Below are 19,060 nucleotides of genomic sequence, written 5' to 3' on the forward strand. Positions count from 1 at the left end.
CCCTCCAGTAAGCTTAATGGAACTTCTGAAGTTTGAAGTTGGGAGCATGATAAATTTTTTTTCTTGATCAGTCTTCATAAATCAAGCACAGTAAGGCAATACTTTGCAGAGCTAAAAATTACTTACTATAAAATAGCAAAGGTGAAAAACTCTTCTGAATATTACACAGTGCTTCACTTTTGCTTAGTTTAGTTGAGTAAAGCCACTCTTGAGAAGATACATTAATCAATATTTCCTTTTTCAGATGTTTGACTTCAGCACACTGTTTGTCTGCATCACACCCATTTTTACTTTCAATTTGAATTATATCAGCATCTATTATGTTGAAAGTGTTCTGTGCAAGTCCTAAAAAACCCTGCTGACTTTATATGAACATACTCTATTGTGTCTTTGAGGATAAGTGCCATCAATCAGCAAAGTGAATCAGTGGCATTTGGCTATGTTTCACATATACAGATCTGGAAATTTTCTGTATTTGAAATCTGAAAACATGGATAAAACCTTTACCCTGCACAAAAAGGGTAAAGGCGGCTTGATTCACAGTCCATCTGCCAGTGCAGTTTGTTCATGCTGATGGTCTCATGCTAAAATTGTCTTCCCAGCTCCATTGGATAGTGTGAATGCACATCATCAGGCAATGAGCACCCCTTAACTCCGCGTGCTAGGCTGAAGAAAATCAATTTGAACTCTCAAAAGATGAAGGTAGTACAGATGGCCACTGTATGTTGCCAGCTGTTCCACAACACTGGAATCTTGGAGAGGGATTTAAAAAAAAACAAACAAGAAATTGGTTTGTAACTTGTAGCAAGCTATTGAGCTGCATCGCTGCCCTAATTATCACGGGACACTGAAGAGCTCAGACAAGTGGAGAAAAGAGTTTTCTTCACACCTGCAATAATCAGTAATCACGGTATGGTGGAAGGGAGAAGAGAATGTAAATACCAAGTTTCACAGCCTTGCCCCCATGAAAATGTCAGCTCTATAATGTAAGATTTCATATGGAAAGATCTGGCTATCAGCTGTGTAAGAATTGACTATATCTTGTCAGCTGTACTGCAGGGGTAACAATTTTCTGAACAAAATTTTGGTTATGTATTTTCAGTCATGTTAATTACTCTGCTTGTGCCTTCTCTTTTTCTGCTCTTTAGTCTAGTAACTCCTTAGGACTCTTTCTTTAAGAGTCTGTAGTAAATACTAATATTGTAAAAGTTCTGCAGGCTAATGGGCTTACGTTGTCAAGTTTAGCAGAAACAGTGCACAGAAGTAATGTTTCATTTTACAAGCCAAATTTAAAGGTCTTGCCATAATTCTTAATCAAACAATCCTAACAGCCCCGTGAGTGAAATACCTTTGATATCACACTGAGTCGTTTTCCTGTTAGCATTTCCATTGCTAACAGAGTTCTGTGGACTCTGGAGAACCAATGCCCAAGTCTAGGTCGGACCAATCTCTGATAGTGGCAGCAGGGGATGGTATTTAGGGACTGCATATGAGTGCCCAAGTTACACAGCACCTTCCCCACAGACTCCCCTAGTAGCCACAGTTATATTCCCCACCCGTACCTATAGTGTCTGTTCATGGCTCTGTTGTCTGTGAGTTTCTCTACTTCTTTTGCAAAGCTGCTGGCACGGCCGCCTTTTTTTTGGCAGCAAGTTCATAATATTCATCACCTGCTGCTTAGAGAAGTGCTTTCTTTCATCACCTTTAAACTGATCTACAGATAATTTCATACAGGGCCCCTATTTTTGATATTGTGGGATTTGATGAAGAATAGCTCTGCAGCCACTTTATCCGCCACCTCCATGATACCATAGAGGTTAAACACAACCCCTTCAAGCTTTTCCAAAGGCTCTTCAAATTCAAGAGTCTTAATCTTCTCCTCAGTTTCTTCTTATAACTCTCCAGAACTCTCAGATAAATCCCATCCAGTCCTGGTCACTTGCTAACACCTAATTCATTGGGTCTAATCCTTCTACATTTACTCCCCAGTGACCTAGCCCTTATGACTTAACCGCTACAGAGAATGTACTCACTGCTTGTAGGACCCTGGTACCATCAGCAGTTAAGGTCTTTCTGTCCCTATCCTTTGTGCTGGGCTTGTGGCCCTGGTGAAGAAGCACTTGTAAATTTTGCCCTTGCTCTCTTGTTTGACATTGCACATGCCAGTTGGCCTGGCTGGCTGGCAGGCTGGTTTGTCTACTCTATTTATTGTGAATTTGATGTTTATTCCCTCCTGGCCTTTCAGAGACACATTGAACATTAACCGCATCCTCTCAGGGGTCACATGAGTCTGAACCAGGTGCTTTTATGTGCCTGTTGGCTTTCACCCAGCTCCTAGCATAAATACTCTTCTACAACCTTTTTAATTTTCAGTGCCAGCAGACTGGCTCCATTTCGACTAAAGTACAGTCTTAATAGGACCACTGAGAGTTTTTAAAATCTATTACTCTCAAAGTGTTGGTGCAAAGGGTACATGTGTTCCTCCAGCATTGTTCATCTCTCCTGACAGCAAGGGTCATGCACATTCCGAGGTCCCAGGGTTTCTGCAGAAGCTTGTAACCACCATTCTCAAAGCACGTGAATCAAGTTTTTGCTGGAAATCTAGAAAAATATGGACTTAGAGCACTCTTCAGAACTTTTGCTCTCTTTTTCCCAACCTGTGTTTAAAACACATTGCTGAAGCAGCATTTTTAGTTTTGTTTGACCATTTTGTAGTTTAGCAAAATCTGGTTTAAAATAACTTCTGATAACTTCCTCCTTTCTTAGTAATTACTTTTCTAATTTTAGTCTGCTTATCTTCATATTCTTAAAATGTTTATGGCAATAAAAATGACAGTCATAAAAGCTGTCACATATATGGAATTTTGTACTTAGAAGCAGCTAAGAGGAAGAAAAGAAACTGAGAGCATCTATGCTACACTAATGTATTAGGTGGAAAAATAGTAAGAACTCTTGCATTTTTTTCCCTGACAACCTATCTGAAAATTTCAGTTTTAAACGCTTTAAAAAATCTGACTAATATCTATATCAGTTACTAAAGCAATAATACAATTTTTTTTCACTGACACTTTAGTGTTGAACTGACAGTCAAATACATGGATAACCAACATGAAAGGCTATCTTGATCAAAGATGCCCCAAACTTGATTTATTTTTTCCACTAACTAGAAAGTTCACCATGGGCACTTAAAGGTAATCTCACAATAGAAGCAAAGTAAAATGATGTTCTACAAAGAAGTGTTTGAAGTTAAATAGATGACAGTCTGATGAAGGTCTGTTGTGAGAAGTGTAACTCCATAAATTGTTTTATTCCTTTTATCAGCATGATGCTCTAGCTGTTGACAGTCTAGATTTATTTGTAGTTGTGACCTTTCAGACTGAGGAATGTTGCTGTACAGGGATCAGAGAAATAGCTCAAATATGAGAAATATTCTCTTCAAATTTTTTGTTTTAACAGTCCTTCAATATTTGTTTCAAATATTGTAGCAAATGTTGCAAAACCTGGTTCCTCTGAAAAAAATACATTTTTATTGTTAAATAATGTTTCTGTATTTAATTCTTTGTGAAATAAAGTGGAGTAATTTCAAGCAGAGGCTATGATATCACTAAAGACAGGAGAAAAATGTTTTCTCTTAGGTACTTAAGTGGATCCCATCACAATAATAGACAGGCACTAGAGATTTATATAGTTTTCCAGATCCTGTGATGACCTTGTGCTTGTTGTCTCACGGCACTGTGCCCTCTGCTTTTTGCAATGGGCAAATTGCTTTTTTGTTTTGTTCTGTTTGTTTGGTTTTGTTCTTGTTGTTGTTGGGGGGGGAGGGGGGGACGACTGGGGCTTAGAAGGGAAAGACACAATCTGTAGCCCTGTTTCTTATTCTGTCTTCTCTCTCTTTGTTTACAAACTATCTGATATAAACTGGTGAAATGACAGATAATTTAACTCTACATTAATAAGGAATTGTCAAGCGGCAAAATCAGCTCAACCACATTATGCTAATGAGAGCAGTGAATGAATTTAGGCTACTAGCTGCTTTGACTTCTTAATGTGATGGTGCCATTAGTGATTCATATTCCATCACCCTCAGTTCCAAGGTATTCATTTTGTCATATCTTGCTCTCTACCCTCATCTCCTTCCCCAAGGGAGACTTGGCTTACTTACACAGATCAGCTAAACTGTTTCTTTTGTGGCTTGCTACTCTTGATTACCTATTTTAGCTGTCAAATTAGGTAATGGAGTCCAATTGATATTTAACTGGAACAACTGAGGCATTGGGTGTAGTGGTACAAAATTCCGTTGTTGTTGAAGACAGATCAAAACTAACCAGAGGGAGTCTGAAATACTGCACAGTCTTCAGGAGATAATCAAATTAAAGATATGTATTTCAGGAGATTTAAAAAACAAAAACAAAAAAAAAAAACACCCAAGCAATTAAAAATAACTTTTCGATAAAACATCTGTTTTTGAAATCAACCTCTGTTTTTGACCAGTTTTTCTGTTACTTCTTTAAAAACTTAAAACACAAATGCTTTATTTTTCATCTACCTTTCCAAGAAAAAAATAGCTTTGCTTTTAACATTTATTCGTGCACAGCACAAGCAATGAGTGAGTGAACAAGGACATGAGTAAATATGAGATGAAATTATTTCTGACCTCCATATATAAAAGCAAGTTGTTGGGTATTTTTAATCTTGTCAAATCATAATTCACTGGGGGATGGGAATGAGTGGGGGTGGAAGGGGGATTCTGCTTGAATTAAAACTGTTTATGTGCTCAGTATTTGTTATTAGAGGACTCGTAACACAAATTGATCTGTAAACCATGAGTGCAAATACATAGATTTAAATTCATATTTGTATGAATTCAACTGTTTAGATTCAGTCACTGCTACACTTTTGTTTAATCTACTAACATCTGTTTAAAAGTGAATGATCTTTTGTGTGTAATTTATAATATTATGTCACTTTTCCTTTAAACTTTAGTGTAAAAACATAAGAATTTCAAATTGGTACTTTTTTCTTAAAGATTCTGAACTTTGTCAGTAATGATTCAAGTAAGGAAATTTTTTCCAAGTTATTTTTGAGCAATAAACACTGTAAATATAAATAAATAAATTCAGACTCACTAAGCTCATTTATGGGATAGATCAACACTTAGACAACATTGCAGTGATGTCTGTCTGACAAGATATAGTCAAGTCATTAACTATGTACAGCTGTAATCTCTGCTAAATACCATATAACTTTTCATTCGCATTAAATTTCTGTATACAGTTCAGGTGCATTTTAAATGTTAGTGAGAAGAATCTTATGAATTATTCGTGAAATTGTGTGTACTGATAGATTTTTTTGAGAACGAGTGAAATCTTGCTTAAGAGGAGGAAGCTGGCTACAGAATACCATTACCTGCAATGGAGATAGTCATTGCCCGTCTCCATTGGTATTAGAATTTGGGCTTTTACCTGCTGTTAGACAGTTTTTTTCATGAATTTCTATTAAAAACAAAACAAAACAAAAACCAAATCTTTAAATATCTTTTAGTGATACCTTGTCCACCTGGAGAATGGGCTGGTTTAAAACAATTCTTCACTTTGGAGTTTCGGTTGGGTCATTGGGTGTTCTTTCTGAGTCAGGTGGTAGTGTTTAGGAGAAGCTCTCTGTCCGTCATTGAAAACCCACAGGAAGAACTAGAGACCCTAGTGATCAAAGCCCGGTGACCACGAGTAACTATGGGACATGGCCTCAAATACATACCAGTATTCTGGAGATTCAGCAAAAGGTCATCTGAAGGACTGCAGAGAACCTTGGTACTCACCAAAGTACTGGTTACCTTGACCAATGGTCAAGTCAGTGATAATTGCTGAAAGTTGAAAAAGTCAAGCATGCATTCAGAGCTCCCTGAGGTTCAAATAGTGTGTTGTTTTTTTAATCTATTATTTCATTTCTAACTTTCAGAAATAACCCAGCCTAGTAATTTGCACATCACTGTTTTCAGTACTATTTGCTTTAGAGGACATAACAAATTGTTTGTAAAGAAATTAGATGTCAACACAATGGGGAGGCCTTTAAGGACTGAGTAATCAGACAGTCTCAAGATGCCAGCAAGGAGTTCGTAAGGGTTACTCAGTTATTGTAAACTGGAAGTACATATAGACAATGAAATTGTATATGCATCCTTTAGCAATGAAGGTAATTCAATGGGTTGGATAGTGGTTGTTGGGAAGGAAAAATAACATACCTGTACCTTATATGTATTAGCTGATCATATTTGGATAGCAGCGTTGCTTTGTCATAAAGCTCCCTCCCCCCCCCCCCCCCCCCCCCCCCCATTTCTAAGTGCTTTGGAAGGATCTGTATGCTTCATTTGTCTTGATATATCAGATGCCAAGACTGAGGCTTGACTGTTTAAGTGACCAACAAAGCTTTTCTTCATGTTGAAAGTAGGCATTCAAGATGCATTTTGCCTGCAGTTGAATTTAATTTTAAAATGCTGCAAATGTCATGAAATATCTGATGGTTTGGGGATGGGGGAGGGAATTCTCTATTTTGATGGCTCTGAGGTGCCACTTTCTTTTTATGCAGTGACAATGCCAGCATCGCAGGACTGCATTAACTTCCATATCAATACAATAGCCTGATGAGTTTTTATATAATTTTTTTTTTCTTTCATCTCCCAAGGCACCTTTCTTTAACAAACCATTAATTTTCACAAAATCTTGCAAGGTTTTGCTCTTGGCTTGCTTCTACCTCTTATAATTTGCAGAAATGATAAACTGAATCCAAAACAATTTGTGTGCTATCATTCATAAAGAAGCAGAGCTATATTTATATTGGAAAATGTAAGTTGAGAGACAAAATGTTGAAAGACTGTTCTTCTTTTTTGTGTATCCCAATAGCAGCTTTAACACTTTGAACTTATCACTTGACAATATTGTAATCTAACTGTTTTTGTCTTATAACACCAAAATTACCTTTGCAGAATTTTACGTAAAATCAGTTAGAATTGTTATCTATCCATATTTTATTGCTTTATACTATTCTTAAGTGTATTAATAAAAAAAAAATTAAATCAGATTTGATTCTAAGTGTAGCAGAATAAAAAGGCTCACTTTTTAATACTAGTTACACCAAAGGAATAGACTAGATCCTTCCACAACTGAGGAATTCAGCTCTGTTCCTCTGGAACACTGCTCTTTTGCAAGAAAGAAAGGAAACAACAACAAATACCAATAGAAAATGAATTTCCAATACACATCTCTCTTTTCAGCAATAAAAGATGTTCTACATTACTGTTTTTTTGGCTTGAGAAAAATTGGGTTGGATTTTATGCAGTTTTTTGAGTTTGTCCATAAGACCTTACTAAGAATGGAAGAGTTAATGAATGTAATGCTAACTTAAAAAAAAATAATAATAAGCAGAAAAAAAAATCCACGTCCAATTGACAGGCCTAGTGGGATAAAATACACAAAGCAGATCACAGCTGCAGGCTACATCAAATAACTTTGTTCTCTGTCCACCTTGTCAGGATTCAGCTAGTATGCTCCATCCAGTGGAGGGCACTGCACTTCTAGTACAGATGTGAACCAGCTGAGAATGTCTAGTATAATGTGAGAATAATCAAAGTTCTTGTTTTTTAGACACTATAAGAAAAGCCTGGAAACTAAAAATAGCTTAAAAAATCAGTATGAAAGAAAAATGTAGGGGAAGAATGCAAGTCTCAAAATATGTCAGAGCTCTGTGTTAGCTCTTCTGAACTCAGTCTCTTTGTAAGAATATTTTGTGCCAATTTTCTTGGGAGAGGAGAGGGTTAAACACAAAAAAATAAAACTGAAGAATTAGAATTTCTTATGTTAAAGAAATTCTTTATAAATCGGCTGTTCTCTGGAGAAGTAAAAAAGAGCCAGCCCATCCAGGTGCTAGGGGAATAAGGAGACACTTCTTTATGGCTTCCATTTACAGTGATGTAGGTTCACCGTGAGCAATATCTGTTTGTATTATATTTCTTTCTCATGTGCTAGAGCTAGGTTGCAGAGATGTTTGGAAGAAACTTCATTGCAGCATGCACAGCCCTTTTCAGTGTCACTTTGCCATATATGCTGTTGGAAATTGTGTCCCTTAACTATCTCATAACTAGACCTTTATAGGATAACATTATTTCTATCTGTGCTGTTTGCAGTGACCTCCTGTGTTCCAACTTGATCCTGTATCAGATATACAGTTCTACTCAAAAAATAGCTTCATCCAGAGTAGGACGATTAATAACTGTATTGTTGACTCCAGGATCAAATTTGTGAATTAGAAGATTAATTAATCTAGTGCAATTAAAATAGCTTCCTCTCTTTCTGCTGACAGTGTGGGGTCTCTGAGGAGGTGTGCCCTCAGTTTATATCACCTACCTTCAAGCTTTGTTCTCAGTAAAGCATGTAAAATCCTATTAACTTCAGAGTTGCTTCATCATTCCCTCCATCCAATTTAAATTAGTGCTGCATTCAGATTATCAGACCTTCATCAAGCTCATAAAGGGGAGCAGATAGACATTTAAAATAATTACGAGCTAGATTATTCATTGTTCTAATGTCTTTAAGCCCTCTTGTGTAATTGCATGGGAAGTTGGGATGCTCAGCAGAAGCCAGACAATTTAATGTGGCATAGGTTACCCATTGTATGTTGTTTTTATAGAAAACCAGCTACCTAAATGTTTACTTTACTTTATTGGTGTTTAATATCTATTTAAGTAAATCAGTTTTCTGAAATAGTGACTTCAATAAATCATGTTTTACATCTAAATACTTCTTTATGTATGTCTATTTTTTTTGAATCAAATACTATCAATCTTATCCTCATGAGTGCTTCTGCAAGTTTTGTGATGTAAAATGGGGGGGGGGGGGGGCAGGGCGGAATCTCCTCTTGCACCTGTATACAAATCTTTTTAGGTATATATAAGACTTTTAAATTTAACTTCAGTGCAGAAATTCACAAATCTAACTAACAGCACTCCTATTAATTCCAGATTATTACAGTGTGTTTATTGTATTTGCTGAAGTACATGCTGTTGGGAAAAATAGTTGAGCAGTGATCAGTGGGTGGATATAAATGGGATGGTAACAAAAGAAAAAAAATTAGTGGCCCAATTTGAAGAAAACAGTGGTTTTTGCCAGCAAACTGTTGTAGTTTACACTGCATTATAATTAGAAAGTAATAAGGAAAAAAATACAGTAACTCATAGAACTATAATTTTCTTCAGATAAACATCTTCAAAGCAGGCTAGATGAGAACAATTGTTTTCTACATAAGAATTTATACTAAAAGTAGAAAATGCAGACAAAATTTTCAAAGAAGTTGCTAAACTTGGGAAGGAAGAGGATAGGATTATCTCATTCTTGAAGCCTCTTGACAGGCATTCCTAGAATTTCTCATTCATTAATGTTGAACTTCCTATAAGTTTGGGGAAATTATTGAGCATCTGCTTTAAAATAAATGAAAACAGAAGGAAAAAAGAAACTAATCCAAAATCTCTACCCACCTTGTAGGATCTCTTAAGCCAGACAGAAAATTGCAATACAATCTGTATTTTGAAAATATTTATATATGGATCAAGCCATATGGTGGAGTGCCCAGATTTTGGGAGTGGAGGGTAACAAAGGATAAGCAAAATGAACCAGATATAAATAAAATAATTTTCACTCTTATCCTACTTTGTTCTTCCTGCAATTACTAGCTCCTTCCTTTCTCTTTATCTGTGATAGTGTATAGATATATATATATTTCTTACTCATAATGATAGGATTATGCGATTTTGTACTCACGTGATTTATTACTGAAACTGTTACAGCATGAGTCTCCTTCACTAGCAGATAATGTAAGTGAACAGGTGAAAGACTGAATTTCTTCCTGCAGTAAGTGTAAATTATTCTGTCTGGAAGCTAGTTAATCCACGTTCATTCTTGGGTCTGATCAGAGCTGTCATTCAAGTGCTCTGCCATTTCAAATCAAGCATTTTAGATATTAAGAAACTAGATTGTGTCATAATCCTACTCTCAGAATTAGAACTCAAGTATCAGGTTCAAGGGGAAGAAGGAAGAATAACAAGAACTAGAGCTGTCAAGGACTTAAGCACAAGCTGTTACTTTAGTTGTATTGCTGAGTTCCAGAATACAAAAGGGTTACTTGACCAAGCATTAAATGTGAAGTTCAGACACATCAACAAAACTCATCTACAATGTTTTTACATCTCTCTCCTTCCAACAGATGTATAAATGGGCTTAGAAGCCTTGTTCTTTCATGTTCTTGACTTCTTGAGTGCTGTTCTCTGTTGGAAACATAGTTATGCCTCTGTTGAAGACTAATATCAAAAGAGGAGATGGGAAGAAAAAAAAAAGTTGACATGAGGTTTAAGTGTACCTTCTGACTCTGGATTTCACTGAAAGTGTGTTTATTATGTTCTAGTTCTCCAGCTGTGAACCATGTGCTGTGTTCAAGAAAACAAATGTACAATGTAGATTTGCTACCTCACAGTGAAGTACAGCAGTTCATAAAAAGAGTCTTTTAGACTTAAATAAAAGCATATGGAACTGCAGGCTTAATAATTTATATTGAAATGTTTCCCTTTACTGCATCCACTAGAGCAAATATATGACCCTGTTTGCAATATTTTATTCAATGTATTACCAAACAATTCTTTCTCAAACAGCAGGTGTACACTTAGCACACTATACACAGAAAAAAAATGGCAATCTAACAACACAGTAAATCCTTGTGATTGCTTCCATAGTGGCAATGAAGTACTTAAGCCTCTACCTCAAGATGCTGTATTAAGATTTGTTTCAGAGTATATATGCTTAATTCTCTTGCTAATTCCCCAAAATTCACAAGACTTTTCCAGGATATTTTTTTTTCCAGAAAAGCATAGGCATAATTTTATATATAAAAATAAAAAGACTTCTTTCAAAAAAAAATTCTAGTGTTTTTTTTTTTTTTTGAAATTATTCCATGGAGTAGCCAACTCGAAAAAATATCTTGGCAATGTGGTATGTTTAATTTCCCAAAATATTATATTCCCTGTGGGCACTGGGTAAGCACTTTTTCCTTTCTGCTCTGAAAATCAAGGAATTTGTGTTTTTAAAATAGGCTTCTGTAATTACAGTAACTGGATAATAATTACTAATTCATGTAGTCTGCATCTTTAAAATTATTTGCTTTGTAGATATTGATAAAGGCAGGGTATGAACCTGCTAAAGAAGATCAAAGCTCCACATTTAAGTCCCACGCCATTCTGTCTAAAATATGACTGGTGTGAGAGGATTCTTCACAGATTTCTCTGCATGGATGTCATCAGTATAACATCAAACTAAAGCTAAACTCCATGATTATATAGGAGGTTCTGCAGTTTTCAGCTAGCTCTATTCCTGATTTCAACATAGAACTTAATACACGCATGAATTGAGTTATACCACGTGTTTGTCAAATAGAAGGGGAAAGCTTAGTGGTCCAAGGCTTTCTTAAGTCTCAGAAGGGGCAACTCGAATAGTCAGATTTCCTATCTTCTTAGGCTATGAGACTGTGTAATATTAATACATAATGAAAACAATGACTCTTCGTTCAGCTCATGTCAGGTGTTTGACAATATTAATCTAATCTAATTCTCTTAGAAAATTCTTGATTGCTTTGTGAAATCTAATATCTCCTTTTTATATATACTATACCAGATTATAAATAGTTCTTCTATGTTAAGATTATCTCTGAATTTAAATAATACTTCCCCTTCTGTATTGTTTAATGTTACAGTTTTAAAGAAGACACATCTTTAGATTGTCATCTTCCTTTTTGGTCTTAGTTTTGCTGGGATAATGAAAATAAGTATATTTTAGCCTTCTGTTCTAAGACAGGTCACCTGTCCCACAGATGATTTTTTGCCTATTTCCACATTTATCTCACACTGTTCTGCTACCTAAAATGATTAATTAGTTACTTTATGCATCTATTTTGCGGAAGCCAATTACAACGTCTTCCTATAAATGTTTCAACAATGCTGTTTGATTGACCAAGATACACAAATCTTTCTCTAGCTTTCCACTGGAGTAGCTCACTTCATAACAGAAATTATTCTTTTCCCTGAGTGCATGACCTCTATGCTTTTAAGTTTCTTATTTCCTTACGTGATTAATATTCAACGAAAACCCACCATTTTTTGCTCTCATAGCCAGCAGACCTAACTGCAATACGTATGTTCCAAGCTGATTACTGTTCTGAATTTTCTATTATCCCTGACTTGAAATCAGACAGATTCTCACTCCCACACTTTGAAACTGTGACTTCAATTAGTATGTCAACTTTGGAGCTAATTATTTCTAATGTCATTAGTACTCTGTTTTGTATCAAAACCTTTTGTAAACCAAACCATATTATGCAAATTGTTTCTACCAATTTTGAAGTATATTTTCCTCTTGAAAAGAAATAAAATACTATTAGAGTAAATTTTACTTCCTAGTGGCAGCAATCCCCATAAGGTGAAATCTTTCTTTGTTCATAGGTCGTTTTATGTGTCTTTCCCGTAGAGAAACAATCCCTTCTCAACACTGGTAAAAATATAATAATAATTTAAAAAAAACAAAAAAACAAAAAACTTTTAAGGCTGCAAACATTACCAAGTGAAAACAGGAAGATAAATACTTCAAGCAAAAAGGCACTAAACACAAACGGTTATTAACATCCTAACAGTAAAAAGCTCAGACAACTTAGTATTTCACTTGGTTTATGACTAGCGTCTTGCTCCTTATGTCAGAAGCTGTGATAGTCTTGGAGGCATTTATAGCTCAGATTCATTTGTATTTGAAATTATGTAAGTTTGGCAAAGAACAGTCTAAGTCTATAATTGTCAAATTCTGAAACAGATGTCTTTAACTTAAATCAACATAACAAAGTGTGTGCCTAGGTATGAAAAATTATGGGTATATATGTCAACAGATATATATGCTTCAAGTATATATATATATACATATATATCAATTTTTAGCATATTGCAGAACTCATAGTTGGCTGATTCATGCAACATACAAGAAGCTCATTATAATCATTTTTATACAGGAATGAAAATTTTGTGTCCAAGATAGCTGAAAGAATGTTTACAATTCAATCCAAAATAATGAGGTAGGAAATGAATTTTATCTGTCCTCTTCTCTTCCCACATCAAAGTTCTATGTGCGTTCAGTGCCTTATTTCTGTGAGTGCTGAGGTGAACATTCTTTCTCTCTTCCAGGATAGTGTAGTATACTAGAGTTTGGGATATAAAAGTCTACTTGCAGCCAGAAGTCCATAATTTAAAACATGGTCTCTGCACATCTCTTATCTTTTTCTCTGCCATTTCATGTCCCCCCAGCCCCACCAAATATTTTTATTATAGATGAGAGAGACAAACAAATTCTATAGTCTAGAGATTAGAGATTTTACTCAAGATGCTTCTGAATGCTTTTTATCTGCATATCACAGAATATCTGTAAATTTATCCCAAAACAACTTAATCTAAAACCAATAAAGGACATTGCTCTGATAACAATACATTTATTTTTAGCCTAAAGAAAAAAAAAAACTGCTTCTGAACTGTTCCATTATCTGAGTTCTTCAGATACCTTAAGTACCTGAACTAGAATGAGACCTTGGGCATCCTAAATGGTATTTATCTGAAGAATTAAGGTTCTTCAGACCTAAACACAATACTCACAATATCTTTCTGGGCAACAAAACATCTACATGAAGATTCTAATTTTTTCTCTACTGAAATGTTAAAAGGCTAGCCCCATCTGACTGTGTTAATTAAATCCTACTTAGTTAGTTCTAAGATTTATTTTATTTTTTTATACCTATTCTTAACAGTTTTCTCTTAAATGTTTTTAATTTAGTTTAAATGTTTTAATGAAAGCACATTTTCCTAAACATTCAGAAAACTCAAGAACTGTTTTGTCAATAGGTTCAAAGTTTTTCAAAAACCTTCTGTTAATGAAAACGTGAACAGCAACTACACTATTATGGTGTAGTTGAAAAATTCTGCTTGGTAGATGTCAAGTGATACCTCACACATACACACACACACACACAAAAAAAAGTATTGCCTCAGGACATTCGGCTCTAGTGCATTAATTTTCTTCTCTACATTCTAGAAGATGTCGTAACTAAAAGTTATGAGAATATGCCACAGACAGTGCAAAACAAGCCCCAAATAGCAGGCACTGCACAATAAATCAATATGGTACTGTGAAATCATCAGAAGAGAAAGCTGAATATTTAAAGCACAGATTATGTTCTAGACTTTAGTATGATGAAAGTAAAAACAGTGACTACTTTGTAATAAATGGCATAGAAAATTGACTATGTTCAACAAAAATTGAAACAGCACTAACAAGCAAAACCTTTTGGTAGGTAGCAATTTTTTGTTGTTGTTTGTTTTGTTGTTGTTGTTTTGGTTTTTGTACTTTACTGTCACAACACTGAAACTGTCTGTTCTTTGCCTGTACGCATTTGCTATGTAGTAACACTAAAGCCAAAGACCACATAAATGCCAGAGCTCAAATTTACTCTCTAAAAACATATATATAAATATTTTTCTTCTGCTGCTTTTAGCTGGTGAGGCAGTATCTGCTGGCAAAATTTCTTTGCATGTTACTTCTTAAATGTGTTACTTCAAAGTTAATGAATTTTATCTTGTTTCTATTTCTATGTTTTATAAAAGCAATCCAGTGTTATCTGGCTATTTTACTCCTTTCTGAGATCATAATGACTCCCAAATATTGTGCTATCACTGATCAATCAACATCACTGATTTGGTATCCAAACCTTTTTGTTAGAAGTCATTAATGATATTATGCCTTGTTCCTTATATAGACCCAGGAATACCTCCCTTAATAAAGTGCCTCCAGTCTTGTATTTCCCCTTTCAACGTTAATGCCTTGGTTTTGAGTGGTATTCCTCTCCTAGAAGATATTTATTACACATTTAGAGCAGATTTAGTAGACCGATTGAAGGAGAAAAAAAAAAAAAAGATGGACACTTGTAAAATATATTGAATTTAAGTGTCTAATGAGATAGCAAATCTGTACCTAAATATATAAATTAGTCCAATTTTTTAGAATGCTGCTCAAAATTCCAATTTCTATCAAAATGAACAACTGTTCAGATGTTCAGAATGTAATGAACCAAATATATCTTTTGAAATTCAGCTTTTTTTGCAGCTCCAGATAATCCGGATTTTGCCAAAGTAGGCTTGTACAGGGTAAAAAAAATGGCAAAATGCCAAGGCTTTTTATCTAAAGCATGATTTTTTAATTGATATTTAGGACTCTTGCTTTAAGGAATGTTCATATATTTCTTTTGAATTTGCAGCTCAGTTACATTATGCCTAAAAAATAATTGTCACAACACAGACAAATGATCAGTGACTAAGGAACAAAACTTTCTGTTCTGCAGCAGAGGTCCTCCTGTGTTCACATGTTCAGAGTTGGCTGTTTGCTTATCATCACACTGAATATGCATTAATATCCACTAAGTACTTTTTAAAATTTATTTATTTCTCCAGTAAGCAATTGCTGCAGTTGGTGCAGAAACAATCTAGAATCACTGAGATTGGACAAGATAATTTCCGTGACTGAAAACAATGGATGACATTACTCCTCATCAAGGAATTTATCCAGGACTAGGTGTTTCATCTGAAAACATCTGGAGATTTGGCATATACATTTATATCCAGAAAAGAAGAATCCATCAAAATGGATTATGGCTAAAGGAAACTGTCTTTCTGTCTTTACCTTATGTAGAACTCTCAGATTACTTTACATATACAAAGTAGAAATTCAGATTATAGAAACAGAATTGCAAAGGACAAGTTGGTGGTAGAATCCAGTCTAACAGGCGTTTACACGTGGCCATGTTGCATCATCCCTCTCACTAAAAGTCAGTGTTAGCATAAAACTTCAGTTTAAAACTACCATTGTATTGAGTTGTATTCCTCGTTATCTCTATTGCAAAGCTACATCAGAAACACCCTCACTTCTGCATTTTCCAGTGTCTTTTTTTCATTCTCATTTTATTGCTATTAACATTTGTTCTCAAGATATTTCTGAAGCATGAATGTTTCTTCTGATTTACACCTTTAATTCCCATCTTCATTTTAACAACACGACTCTTACAGGCCCTCTTTATCCAGTTTTGGACAGTGTGAATATATCTTCCTTACACATATTTCTCACAGGTGGGTGACAGGTATTACACATAATTATACGTATGCCTATATATTCATACAAAGTGTTTTATAATGGCACTACTACCAAATGAATGTTTTTAATTGTTTAATTGTAAAACCTTAAAGTATATCATCATTTTTTTAATCAACTGTTAACATACTTTATGTTGTGGTACTCCAAGCTGAACCAAAATTCCTGTATCAAGTGCTGCAAGTGCACTTGGGCAAATTCATAGTTGAATCAATTGTAGCTTCTTTTCTCTGAAGGAGAGAAAATTCAGGTCCAAAGTTATAAAATTTTCATCAAGGAGGTTTATTGTCTCAGAATTGTTGTTTTAAGGTAGCAGTAGTATTATTTTATCACTTACCTTCAAACACTGAATTCTACTAAAGCTGATAACATGCTGTATAAAGCTTCAAGTATCTGAAGTTTCTAAAATATAGCATTTGTTCTGACTGGAAATGAATTGCAGGAATAACAATCTTTTTTTGTTGTTGTTTGTTTGGTTGGTTGTTTTGTTTTTTTCATCGGTAGGAAGCACTGAATGTTGTTCGATATTATCCTTACAACAGTCACAGAGCCAACTTATTTTGTTAGTTATAGCAGAATAATTGCATGTCAGGAATATAATGCTTCGCATGTAGATCACCTTGGTATTTGACAGGCAATAATATGAAACAGTGCCAAATAGTAAGAGACTGACAACGAAGCTGTGTTCTGGCTTTCAAAGTAGGTAATGTTAAATTAAACACTTGCATATGGTACCTAATGCAACAACAAGTACTATATGTGAGATTTTTATTCTCTTTGAGCAGCTGGTTTTAAACCTATTGCTCATGGATAAACCTATTGCTTACTGGATAATCTGTTAGAATTTTCCAGATCTTCTTTTCAGTGAAGTAGATAAATAATGTTTATTTTTGAGATTACTGAGGCATTGTGATATCTACAAGGGCATGCAGAAATGGGAAAACAGCTCAGCTTCAGTAATTTACTGCCTCTTTCAAAAAACGATTCAGTCTATTTTTAAAATACAGATAAGTTTAAATTCTTCTTTTTTTTTTTTTTTAAATGAATAAAAAAATTTCCACAAACATAAAAGAGCTTATTTTCTGTAATGGTGTTTGCATTTGTTTCCTTTATCATAAAAACAACTATACATGTCACATATTTCAAATATGTGAAATATCTGGAAGCTTAGTAGTATACAAATACTAATATTGAATACAAGGTAAGCTCCCTTGTGTATTCCATGAAACTGCTGTAAACCCTGCAGATAACAGAATCCCTCTAACTCAACAATTGATTGATGGTTGGTATTTCTAGTTGGCCAATAGGTGTATTGACAATATGTTGTGGCTACTGCTCCTAGCACAGGGTAAGGGTGATGGTTCCTATTTTCAGGACAGGACACGCCTCCATGCCACCCACTCCAGGTGCTCAGCTCTTGGAAAGGACAAGAATTCATGGACCTGGCAGGTTCAGTGTTTTCGCAGTAAGTTCCTATTGAATTTATTATTTTCTGGCCCAGGCGCACACTGGACTGTTCCTTTATGCCATGTGGAAAAGGGCAGATGACAATGTCTTTTTAACTTATATCTCATTTTCTAGGTATCTTTGTTCCTGCAATTTCTGTCTTTCTCCTGAGTCTGTTACCCAGCTTGATGTTGCAGCTATCTTAGAAATAATCAGAAAAGCTTGATTACCGTGTTATGCCACTGGAAAACAATAAGAGATGTGTAATTAGAATAAGACTGAAGTTAACATAAGTATCAGTATGTTCAGTGTTCTACTTTTTCTTTAGTTTCCAGATTTCTAAAGTGACGTTGAAGTCACAGCGCTCTGTTAAATAAAACAAGGACGGCTTGAAGTATAAACTGTTTTTCCAGCATGCAACATACAATTTCTTTTTAAGGGGCAAATAAACATTTGATGACTAACAGCTTTGTTTTACTACATGTTAAAACTGACCTTGGTTATAGATTATTTAAATGATCATTGCTGAGGTGCAAATAATTACGGTAGTATCATTTATGAATGCTGCAAATTACAGTGCAGCATTTTTTAAAAGGAAATTAAAAAAAAAAAAACAATTCTGATTATTATCTTCTTTCCCTATTTCCCTTGTTTCCACCAGCTCTTGAACTTTATTTTTATTTTTTGCCACTTGACTGCATCCAAAGTCAGGCAGAATGAGAGACAATCTTAAAACAGATAAGAGGTGATGGCAAATGCATTCGAAACCAAATAATAAAATCATCTGTTAGTGGTGGTGAAGATGTTACTTAAACAGAAATTATGCTGTAAGTAATTCTTTTTTGTCTGTAATTTCAATCACTTCTGAATATGTAATAAATATTAGGAAGATATTAATTGGAAGAAAAGATGAAATATAAAAATAATGCTAGGGTTTGACAGATTGCTTAAACTGAAAAGATGTGTCAATTCATGAATTGCCACAATGATGTAATTCACTAGCTAAACTGCTCTGTTATAGGAAATAACAATAAACTGAGTATAACTTTTATGGCCATATGTACTGACTTTTAATGAAGAAATTGTTTTATGAACAAGTATGTAATTCTAGATAAAAAAAAAATGCAGAAATTTTGATTGAAGAAAAAATTATTTTTTCTCCTGATAAAAAAAATACAAAAAGATTTAAAAAGAAAAAATATACAAGAAACTCACCAGCAAATAATGGAGTTACATAACAGTTTGATAGACTGAGGGGTTGCTAGAAAATTATTTGAGAGTTAACATATTTCAACATAATTTCATTTACATCATCTACTTTATTCCAGTGCACAGAACAGAGACATGTAATAAGG

This window comes from Cygnus atratus, chromosome 4 (assembly GCF_013377495.2).
Source record: "Cygnus atratus isolate AKBS03 ecotype Queensland, Australia chromosome 4, CAtr_DNAZoo_HiC_assembly, whole genome shotgun sequence".
NCBI classification, from domain to species: Eukaryota; Metazoa; Chordata; class Aves; order Anseriformes; family Anatidae; genus Cygnus; species Cygnus atratus.